Below are 9687 nucleotides of genomic sequence, written 5' to 3'. Positions count from 1 at the left end.
TATGGAGCAACTCTTAATACTGCTGTCTGACCTGTCAAAATGATCATACTAACTTCTGTTAACTCACATATTAATACATTAAGGTTCTCCTGGGCCTATGAATGGTTTAAGAAAATGTAAGGAAAAGCAAGAACAGGTTTAGGGCCAAAGGCCAGCTGAGACTCCGCACCCTGGGTCTCTTAGCTTCCTGATCTTACTGGGACAATTGTTCAGGTGGCCGAGGAGTACCCCTATTGTGTGGAAATGTGACCCAAATAGCCTTCTTCTAAGGACATGTCTGGATAACTGAGTCACTCCTGTTTCTTTTTCCTGGTGAGGTTGTCTTTACCCTTTGATTTGTGGGTTCTCTTCTGGCACACAGTGTCCTAGCTCTATGCAGCTATAAAACATTGCCCTCCTGACAATTCTATAAACAATGTGCCAGACTATTTCCTTATCACAAATGTTTGTGTCTGGGACTTCACATTTATGGCAAAAAAAAAAAACCCTGACTTCACAAAAGTGACTCGACTCACCACTCATCCAATCTGAAAGGAATTTTCCAGAGATCTCCTTGCCTTGAGGACACACGGAAATGCCAGGAAGGGAAGAACAGTGCAGTTTATTTTAAGAAATCCACAAAATATCCAGAGAGAAAATAATGAGTCTGCCTTGCTTATTTTACTGTTTATTGAATTAGCTCTCAGTTTTCAGTGGTCTTTCACAATCCCTGTGAAATAGTTCAGCACTTTAGATCATTTACTTGCCCTAAATGTGAGCCTTGGACTTCACATTTGTGGGTTGGTAAACTCATTGTCTTTTCCAACAGAGCTTTCTCCTTGGTGGGTGACAGATGATACACTGGGACTCTGACTGCCACAGGTGCTGGGGAGGGCTGAGTCAGGCAGAGCCTTCAGCTCCTGCCAACCCAGAACAGAGCCTCGTCCTTCCCCAGAATGTCCTGTCATAATTTAACCTGCCCTGCTTGCTTAAGAAGACCCACCATGGTGTACATACTACATTTTCATCCCAACTCTGGATCAACCAATGGAGAAAAGCGGGTATGGATTATCCATATCTAACAAACATTTATTAGTTGCCTACGGAATAGAGTTTTAATAGCCAAACTAGCTAATGGTTTGTGCTATTTGGGCATTAACTTCATCATCTCCTAAACTAGTGTTAATATTAGCAACTATCTCTGGATTATTATGAGGGTTAAATGAGTTGGTTCAAAGAAAGATGGCATAGGATCACAAGAATGGAGAAGCAAGAATCCTATGTACTCAATTTTGATATGAGGACAATTAATGACAATTAAGGTTATGGGGGGACAAGCAGAAAGAGGGACGGAGGGAGGGGGTGGGGCCTTGGTGTGTGTCACACTTTATGGGGGCAAGACATGATTGCAAGAGGGACTTTACCTAACAATTGCAATCAGTGCAACCTGGTTTATTGTACCCTCAATGAATCCCCAACAATAAAAAAAAAAGAAAGATGGCATAGGAGGCATTACAAATCTGTGTTTGATAGATACCCTGTTTCCCCGAAAATAAGACCTACTCACAGGAAAGATAAGACATCCCCTGAAAATAAGACCTAGCACATCTTTGGGAGCACACCTTAATATAAGACACTGTCTTATTTTCGGGGAAACAGGGTATATAGTCAGGAGGGCAATGTTTTATAGCTGCATAGAGCTAGGATGGATATATATATATATATATATTTAAATTTCTGGGGTCCAGACATTATATAGCTCTGGAGATAAAAATATGTCAAGAAATAAGAAAAGACTAAGAAACTGTCACAGAGCAGAGGAGACCAGATGATAAAATGTAATGTGGTATCTCACACCGGATCCTGGAAGAGGAAAAGATTACGAGTAGAAAGATGAGTGAAATCCAAATCAAGTCCGGTGTTTAGTTAATACTCATGTACCAGTGTTGGCTACTTAGTCCAAACAAAGTAATGTAAAATGTGAACCTTCATGAGGCGAGCTGGGTGAAGGGCATAATGGAAACGCACTCTACTATATTCGCAATTTCACAATTTTTTTATAAATGTAAAATTATTCCAAAATTAAAAGGTTGTTTCTTAAAAAAAAAGATAAAAATTCCCAACATAAAAAAAAATAACCTAACAGGATGCAAATAAGAAAACAGCCAAAGACAGCCATGTATGTGTTATAACAAAAGTTATGCAAGCAGGAAGGCTAGGCCATTAGCTCAGCCTGGAGATGGCTGCTAACTGCAAAGGGATGTCCAAGTTGAATGCACTAAGCAGAAAAGGAATTGCACACACCGAAAACATTTGCAAAGGCTTGGCTAGTCAGTACGAGAGAATTTGCAATATTCAAATAACTGCAAAAAGGAGAGGCCGATCCCTGAAAAGGAATGTAAAGGTGAGATCATAACAGGCATGTGTCCTAAGGACAGCTTTGTTGATGTTTAAATGATTTACAATAGGCCGTGCATATTTGTATTTAAAGTGTGCACTGAGTTTTGATATATGCATATTCCCAATAAACCATCACCACATATTAGACAATGAATATATCTCTCAGACCTCCACCTTCTCCCCACTCCTCACACCATCCCAGGCAACCACTGATTTGGTTTCTATCACTATAGATTGGATTTCATTTTCTAGAACTTTATATGAATGGAATCATGCAGGGTTATAAGATTAATTATGTCTTCCAAACTTCCTATGTTGAATTTCTAACCCCTAGTGCCTCAGAAGGGGAGTGTACTTGAAGATAGGGTCTTAAAACAGGTAATTAAGTTAATGTGAGGTCACAAGAGTGGGCCCCAATCCAATCTGACTAGTGTTCTTACAAGAGGAGGAGTTTGGACGCAGATGGGTACGGAAGAAAGACCACATGAAAACACAGGGCCATCTGCAAGCCAAGGAGAGAGACCTCAGAAGAACCCAACCCTACCTACACCTTGATTTCAGCATCCAGCCTCCAGAACTGTGAGAAAATAAACTTCTGTTGTTTAAACCAGGCAGTCTGGGGTACTTGGTTATGAGTCCTAGCAAACTAATACATGTAGTAATATTCTTTTTTGTCTTCTTTCACTCGGTATAACTAGAGTGTGTGTATACACACAGCTTATTCTTTTTTTCTTTTTTTGCTCTACTTAATCACATAAATATAATTTGTTTATTCATTCTTTTTTTTTTTTATTGTTGGGGATTCATTGAGGGTACAATAAGCCAGGTTACACTGATTGCAATTGTTAGGTAAAGTCCCTCTTGCAATCATGTCTTGCCCTCATAAAGTGTGACACACACCAAGGCCCCACCCCCCTCCCTCCATCCCTCTTTCTGCTTTTCCTCCCCCCCCATAACCTTAATTGTCATAATTGTCCTCATATCAAAATTGAGTACATAGGATTCATGCTTCTCCATTGTTGTGATGCTTTACTAAGAATAATGTCTTCCACTTCCATCCAGGTTAATACGAAGGATGTAACGTCCTTAATGTTATACATCCTTCGTATTCATTCATTTTTAATGATCCCAAAATTTTGTCTGAGTCAAAACAAGGGCATGTGAAGGAGGCTAAAAGAGATTCATTTCTTGGTCTTTGTGAAATGAAGAGTTACCTAACCTTTCTTAGCATCAGCTGAATCCACTACCCTCTGCTCACCACCTGCTGACTTCATGAATCCCTGCCCACCTACTATGCTGGCCTCCAAGTCCAGGATCCTCAGACAAGCCCCCATCCCTCTCATTAAAAGTTTATATCAGTGGGCGGTGCCTGCGGCTCAAAGGAGTATGGGCGCCGGCCCTATATGCCGGAGGTGGTGGGTTCAAACCCAGACCCGGCCAAAAATTGCAAAAAAAAAAAAAAGTTTATATTGAAATCATTGGTTCCCCACACTAGGCAGTGAATGGCTCAAGGTCAAGACCAGGTGCTGCTCATCACTATCAATGTCTATAATGGGAGGTGCTCAATATAGTACGTCAAAGTAAACCGGTAAAAAGGACACACAGTGAGGGGGCCGTGCAGTGGGGTGGTGACAAACTTCCACCATAACTAATACTGTGTGGTCGGTGGAGGTCAAACCATTTTTCCACTTGCTCATTGCTTAGGGTCAGTTTTGAAGAGATAGTGAACCGCTTTAGCTTTTCTCCAAGTGGGCACTCTGGGTTTGCTCCACACCTAAGAGAAAACCAGAAGCCCATCCTCTGCCTGTAGATCTGACTCACAATCCTTCTGTCCTGCTCTGCATGGAGGTCCCATGGTGTTTCCACTGCCTGTAGGCCGTGGTAACCCCAACATCAGCTGCAGCTCAGCTTACATCTTCTCACCTCTCGGCAGAGTTCTTGATCTTTTAGCAGTTGGTTCAGAGGCAGCCAAGAGACACTGGCTGGGGCCTCTGCAGTATTTCTGCTTCCCCTGCTGGCATCCAGTCACCGGCACCATCCTGTTCTTTGGGAGGTGATCTTTTCTTGGAGAGCTCCCAGGGTCTGTTGTTATGTTTCAGTCTGACTTTTGTTCCAGACTGGTGGGCCTGGGAGCAAGACTGCACAAAGTGATGCAACGTGAACTGAATGCTTCTAACATCTCCCAGTCTTTTCCTCCCCCTTCTCTGCAGAGCTCTCAGAAAACTCCCTCTTCCTGTCTCCTCCCACCATATCCTGACCCATGTGGGAATGCTCAGGAGTTCTGCCTTGTGTTAGGAATCGTAGTCTGTGGAGCAATGTCAACCTAGTGGCCGCGACTGTGTGTGTCTTCATGCGTCCTCGTCCACCTGCCCACCTCCTCATGCTCCCCATGTCCTTCTAAAGTTTCCATCTGGCCTCCCATCTCAAGTCGTAAAGCACATATTCCATTTTATCCATCCGGACCACATTCTTCCCCCTATCACAGAGGGATGGCACGCTTACTGACATCAGTAGGAATTGTTCCATTTGGGACCCACATCTCTGTTTTTCTGGGAAGAGAAAGTCAAAATTAAAAATTTAAATTTTATCAGGTAAAAAAAACACGGACAATGTGGGCACATTGCTTCCAGTAGTGATGGCACCACAGTCCCTGCTCCCTAATGAAGCCAACAACTAGTGCTCTATTTGGGCCTAATTTCTATCCCTTCTTGTGTTGTCAGGGGAAAAATATCCTCCAACAGCTCCTAATGTACCGACAATAATTAGGCTTTACTCTCAAGCCAAAAAAAAAATTATTTTGGAAAGTTTGACTCAAATTTTCTGAGTTACTCATGAAAGAAAAGGTCAAGAAAATGCCGTATTTCTAACTTGATTTAATTAAAAAAATAAGTTACTCAGCTTTTGGAATTCCCTCCATTCAAAAATCACTTTTTTTTGTTTTTTTAAGGAAAAACTAAATCTGAACTTTTTATGGCCTGAGATTCCCATAAGTTATACTTGACTGAATATAGTTAAAATGTTAAAGTACATGAAGAGACTCTCTGGTTAGGTATCTGTTAATTCATAATACTAACTGATCATCTCTTCAACATGCGTTTTATTGGCTTAGAGTATAGGTAATATAAATAGTGGTCAATTCCAGAGTAATGTATACCTATAATCAAGGAGTCTTACGTCGTGGAAATGTATAATTCCTCAAATAAATATAAACCCACATTATAAAACTGAACTGAATGATGCATTTCATTGTTTCCTGAATTTGCTATTGAAAATTCATTAATGAATCTTATTTTAAAAGACTCATGCCCTGTTGTTAAAAGTATTCCCTTACTCTCCTCAAGTTTCCTTACCCTAAACTATTCCGATGCACAATGCAGATGAGCGGAAGATACAAATTATGAACCAAACATGTGCTTTAGCAGTCTAGCTGTATTTGCAATTTCACGTTCCCTTAGGTTATAGGAAATAATTAAGTGCTTTCCCTTAAAAGGCCACCTGGGGTTGCATGGAGTCCAGAAGTAAACTGTGAATAGAGCCATCAAATGACATTATCGGACTGTTTAATTCTATCAAAAAGAAATTAAAATATGAATCACTAAAGGTAACCCACAATGAGAAAAATCTACTTATGGAAAATCAAGACCAGGTTTGCACAGCTCCTTATCTGTCTAAATCTTAACGTCTGCATAGCCTGATCTTGACTTTAAGAACTGTCTCAGATACCAGAAGGGCGCATAGCTCAGTTGAAAAAGCTTCAGAATCAGGACTGCTCCTTCCCAGCACCCAGCTCAGAGGCTATGGCAAAGGCAGCGGTCTCAGTTTCAGCCAGCTGACACCTTGCAGAAATATAAGCCCAGTTCTGCCAGATTCTTTTTTTCAAGAGCACTAAAAAGTCTAGATTTTTTATGTGACTACTCCCAATTTTTAAATGTTGATAGCTATTAAGAATTTTTTTGAATAATGGGTAGACCAAACAAAACACAACTGGGTACCAGATGTAGCTCAAAGGCCAACAGTTTGCAAAGTCCAGTTGATATAATTCAGTGTAGCTAAATATAGCCACTGTACCCAAAGACATCAAATATTATTTTAAACATGCTTTCATACGACAGCTTACATTTTACTGCCTCCACTGAAAATTGTTTGTGTTTTTCTTCTTGTTACCATCTCAAGTATAATTCAAAGTTTTTAATTTGTGGATTTTAGTCCTCCACTCCTGCTCACATTTCCTTAGCAATTTGGAAGGGTGATTCTTACTGTTTTGTAAAACACAGTTTTCCACTCTTAACAACAACAAAGATATATTTTTCCCTTATTTTTCCTGGCTTTTAAGAGGGGGAAGAAAGTCCTCCCTTTTTTCTTTCCTAACGACTATCATCATCATTGGTGTTAATAGAACCATGAAGGGTAACAAGGGGTTAAATTAAATTCCTTTTGGTGTATAGTTTTTCCACAGAATGAGATGTGAATATTCTGAAAAAGTGGTTAGACTCATTTAAAAAATACAGAAAGAATGCTGTTGTTGGTTCAACAACAGGCGCCTTGGTGAAGTGATAAGATTTTGAGAAAGCAAAGCTTTTCACCAGGTGTATGACACCATTTCCCATAACCATTTGGGTTTAAATGGAATGAAACTGGGAAAAGAATGCATTTTGCATTTGTAATTCAGTTAAATGGCTGCAACACATGAATTGGTCTGCTGGTAGTTCCCCATATGTTCCTTCAGTCATTTTAACATTTTCTCCACAAACACTAAAAATGATCACATTTCTATGAGGTTTAACCTCTTATTCTTAAATCTAATAGTTAAATCTTTTTTGCTTTTAGATCTATAATTACTATTATCCCTGTAATTACAAACAACACCCGGGAAATTATTCATGAACTGCTTGTCATCATCAAATAATATTCATGGTGCACCTGGGGACATACCACTCTTCTGTGGCAGTGCACAAAACCTTCAGTGCCATGCTAAGCCTCATTTAAGAAAAGGAAAAACAACTTCCCCTTTCTGGTATGTGTGCTAGACTCTACGATGTGACCGCTTACATCATCAAGCCAGGAGAGAAAAAATGAGTGCATATGATTCCTGGAGGGAATTACTTCTATTTTGTATTGCAATTACTTGTGTCTTTATTTGAAAAACTCAACAATTGACGTCATAAAGAGTATATCCCAATTATTACCTAGATGTTAGAATTTTTCAGCTGCTATATTTATGTGTTGTATACAGTATCATAAATGTTAACATCAGACTCTTGGACCTGCCTTCTCAGAACATGTGAAACTGATCACATCCGTTCATCATTAGCAAGGCTATAACTAATATTTGGGCTCCAGGCTTCAGGAGTAGATCCAACCAGGAAGACAGCATTTGAACTTCTGGTTTTCCCAGTCCCTAGGTTCAATGCCTTGGAGTCACATTTGAGTCTTCTCTTCCTTGACACCTACATCGAATCAGTGGTCAAGCCTACATCTACTTCCACAGTATTTGATGCATTTATCTCTCTCTACTGACGTTTCTGCCACACTAGTTCAGAATCCCAGTTACCAGTTGAATAAGGCCATTTGATATGTCTGAACACACATGCCTGGAGCCTGATTCCAACCTCGAGTCATGACTAAGTGATGGTTAGTGGACTCACTACGCAGGAATCTCCAGGCCCACAGTGGTGATGACAATTGAGAGGATCCCAGGGACATTTCTGGAATGAGTCAGTCTTAATAAGAAATGTCTCTGGGAGAGAAATCTCTTTTCTCCTGGGGCCTGTCCCACATGATCTCATCCTTTAAAAGGATCCAAGGGACTGAGACCCTTTGCAGGGGAAAATGGGGGCAATTTTCAGCTGCTATCACTGGGGAAAAGGAAGAATATGTTAGGTAAGTTGAAAAGAGCACCAAGGGCAAGGGGATTTGCCCCGTTTCTTGTTTCAAAGCTATCTATGGTGTAGCCACCTTGAAATTAGCCTGCAGTCTCAGCACAGATGGAACTCAGAAGTTCCAAAGGTGCCTGAAGGATTGAAAAGCTTATTGAAAAAGTGTAAAATGCCAATGACCAGCCATAATAGGGTGAGGATGCACCTTGCCGTGTAGGGTGGGGGTGACGGCCCAACCAAAGACCAGAGAGAAGGTATGGCAGAAAGCAATGGGTCGGAAGCACCAGGAAAGCCAACAACATTCCACGCAGCCAGAAATTGCTACAGAGCCTGAATTATGCTGAGACTCACTAAGCCACAGGTCAGATCAAGTGCCAATCCAGGGACATCACCTCCAAGACCAGATGAGCTGAAGTGCTCTGATACTTCTCCCCACCAGGAAGCTGAGTGAGTCATACACTTCCCCAGCAGACTCCAGTGTCATTTTGAAGAGGGGTTGAGAACAATAAAGAAATAATATTAATGAGAGGCAATAACAACACCATGTTGGTGAGAACTTAACAACACCATGTCCCATGCAAGACACTTACATCAGTTCATCTCTCAACAGCTTTTGAGGGATGTTACCCTATTAAATATTATTATTATCATTTTATTTATTTAGCAACTGAGACACAGAAAGACTGAATAATTTGCCTAAGATCATATAGCTACCAAGAGGCAGAACTGAGATTCAAAACAGGCAGTCTGGCTGCAGAGACCTTATATTCACAGCCATTCTGCTGTGCTGTCCTTCTTTTAAAAATAAGAAATCCCTGACAGATGAGAACTTACAACAGCGCAAAGGAAATAAAGTGTCAATACAATAGGAACCAGGAAGTGGAGTAACCTTACGCTTCTCCAGGAGACCCAGCCACCACCTGGAAGGGAAGAGAGGATATAGACGAAGATGACCACGATCGTAATAAACAGCAAATTTCTACTGTTTAAATGATGCAATTGAACATTTAGTTTCTCCCCCACCCCCGCCCCCAACAGTTGGGGATTCTGAGAAAAGCCAAATCTGTAACTGACAAAACAAAGACACTATATTTTCTCTTTAGAGTTTCTGAACTGCACTGTCTGCTCTGTGGGCAATAGGATGGGTTTCAAACAGCATGGCTGAACCGGTCCCAACTGGCCTGGTTGCTCTTGATCACCCCAGATCTCGAGAGCTGCCAAATTATTGTTACCCTAAAAGGTCTGAACTGGGAAGGGACTGCTCAGTATGGGGTGCAGCCAAGCCTGTCTAATCAAGGCTGCTAGAAATTGCCACTCACAGGTGCAAGGACCTTGAGGTCATGCTGAAGGCATGAGATGGGGGGTCATTGTCGGAAGTAATGACTGAGTGATTAGAGTGTGCCAGGGAAATCTGAAAGAGGACTTCAAGCCC

The sequence above is a fragment of the Nycticebus coucang genome, chromosome 19 (genome assembly GCF_027406575.1).
Source record: "Nycticebus coucang isolate mNycCou1 chromosome 19, mNycCou1.pri, whole genome shotgun sequence".
NCBI classification, from domain to species: Eukaryota; Metazoa; Chordata; class Mammalia; order Primates; family Lorisidae; genus Nycticebus; species Nycticebus coucang.
Note: the sequence above shows the minus strand (reverse complement) of the source record.